Genomic DNA, 2,485 nt, shown 5'->3' on the forward strand with positions numbered 1-2,485 from the left:
TAAAATACTGAAAATATCATGGGGATTGTTTAAACTAGTGAAAAACTATTATTTTATCTGTCCACTGTACCTCTCTCTATAAATTTTACTCCCATTCTTTTGGAAATGCTCTTCCTCCAGTCAAACCAAGTGGTTCTGAGGAAATGTCTATGTTCATCTATAACTCCATCCTCCCCTCCCCAGAGAACAGTAAACTGGTCTAGAAATGGACAAAACCTCCCAGCTGAGGCAACAAATCTCCCTCCCCTGGTAATTTTTAACTTTACACTGAAGAAAGTGTAATTTAATCCATCACCCATAGTAGAAGTTGCAGGATGTAGAACTCGGGAAGTGTGATAACAGTGTTTCTTGACATGCAGAAGAAACCAATCTCCAGAGAAAAAGAAGGAGCCATCGCAGAGAGAGAAGAAGCAGCAGGAGCTTTTGGAAAGAGAATCCCCAGGAGTTTTTGACCAGATATTACAGTTTTTCTGGACCATCCAGCTGCATCCCTGAAGTTCCCATGGTTTGATTGTTCAAGTCTTCATGACATTCCATGAATCAGCATTTCTCATTTTACCTAAACAAGTTCAAAATGAGTTCAGTCATTTGCAACCAAGAGAGATGTGACTCACAGAATGGAGAAACTTCATTTCATTTTTCCTTGAGAACATTTATCATCATGTAGTGGGAAAAACCTCTAGCAAAGAAACTTATTCAAGTGTCTCCAGGACACTGATGATTCAGCAGGGCTTACAGTTTGATTCCTTTCATGTCACCAGCTGCTGTTCTTGCTTGGTTGTTTTTGCTCACTACACCAAATACTCCTTCCCAAATGCTTTGCATGTATAAAAGAACTTTTAAGTTATTGCTGCTCTCTTGATTATAGCAGCCTATATTCTGTCAGTGTCACATCATAAACATGTACTAGATATATGTCTCCCTTATCTAGTACATCTACTTTTGAATATCTTTAACTGACAGTGAACTTAAATGTTTACAAGTGCTACATATTGCTAAAGAGATTTGGCAGGCTGAGACAGAGAGGGAGAACTATTCCATCAAAAAACCTGCTTTTCTTTTCGTCTCTATTCATATTCTTAAAAGAAAAATACTATAATAATTTCATGCCAAATATATATGGATAATATGAAATTATATTTTTACATTTTGACATCTGATCCTTTGTAAAGAAGAGATAAGGGTGCTGAGTATTGGGTTGGTCAAAAAGTTCATCCGGGTTGTTCCATACAGTGTAACAGCAAGACCCAAATGAACTTTTTGGCCAACCCAATATAATTTCATTCATCTGTGATTGGTTAGTTTCACATATGAATCATATATGCTTTAGATGATACAGAAATAATGAAAAGCATTAGTTAGGTTGAACTTTGTTGAGTCTCTGCTCTTTGAGCAAGTGATTTAAATTCCCCATGGCCTTAAAGTGGGGATCCATAGAGTGTTGTGGCTAAGGACACAAACTCTGACAACAGATTTCTGGTTCATACTTTGTCCTCATCACTCTGACCTTTATCACTCTGAGTTGTTTGGTGACTGTGGGCCTTGGTTTTCTAGTGTGTTCTAAGATACATTCTAAGACAGACACATACACATATATATGTTGTGTATGTATATGTATATGTATATACGTACTTATACACACCAGGCATGTATAAGAATATTCAAAGCCACATTGTTCATAATGCCAAAAAATAAATAAAATGAAAACAGCTCAAATATCCACCAATAGTAGAATAAATTATTGTAGCAAAGTCATCCAGTGGAATATTATTCAACAATAACAATGAATATACCTTTGCACATCAATAATGATAAACCTCAAAATAAGATATTGAGAAACTAGTACATTCTAGAAGAATACATTCTATAGGAATCCATTTCCATCAAGTTCTAAAACAAGAACAATTAAATCTAGGGATACATACAGGGATGGAAAACTAAAGAAAAGCAAGGTAATGATTTACACAAAATCCAGGATAGTGGTTGCTTTTAGAGGTAAGAGGGGAATGTCAGCGGAGAGGGCACACAGGGACACCTAAGGACTGATAAAGTTATATTTTTTTAAACTAAGAAATGTGTATAGGGTATTTGCTAATTCTTCTACATATTGTATGTATTTATGATAATCACATATACATGATAATTTCAAAACGAAAGTAATAATAAAGTGGTTCAGACAGTAAAAAATCTGCCTGCAATTCCTTGGAAAATCTGAACAACATGAGTGAGAACTCACTACCGTCTCCTCATCGAAACTGAGGTCCAGCACGTTGCCAAAAAAAGAAAAAAAAAAAAAAAATCTGCCTGCAATGTAGGAGACCTGGGTTCAATCCCTGGGTTTTGAAGATCCCCTGGATAAGGTAACGGCTACCCACTCCAGTATTCTTGCCTGGAGAATTCCATGGACAGAGAAGCCTGGCAGGCTACAGTCCATGGGGTCACAAAGAGTCAGACACGACTAAGCAACTTTCACTTTCACCACATT

General features: G+C 36.6%; 1 non-coding gene across 1 annotated transcript; it reads left to right on the forward strand.

The window, feature by feature from the left end:
• Nucleotides 1–2,169: 2,169 nt before the first annotated feature.
• On the forward strand, nt 2,170–2,264 carry LOC136148795 (small nucleolar RNA SNORD116). The gene has a single exon (XR_010659566.1). It is a non-coding gene; the product is annotated as a small nucleolar RNA SNORD116 (small nucleolar RNA).
• The last annotated feature ends 221 nt before the right edge of the window (nt 2,265–2,485 follow it).

The sequence above is a fragment of the Muntiacus reevesi genome, chromosome 17, assembly GCF_963930625.1.
Source record: "Muntiacus reevesi chromosome 17, mMunRee1.1, whole genome shotgun sequence".
In the NCBI taxonomy this organism is placed as follows: domain Eukaryota; kingdom Metazoa; phylum Chordata; class Mammalia; order Artiodactyla; family Cervidae; genus Muntiacus; species Muntiacus reevesi.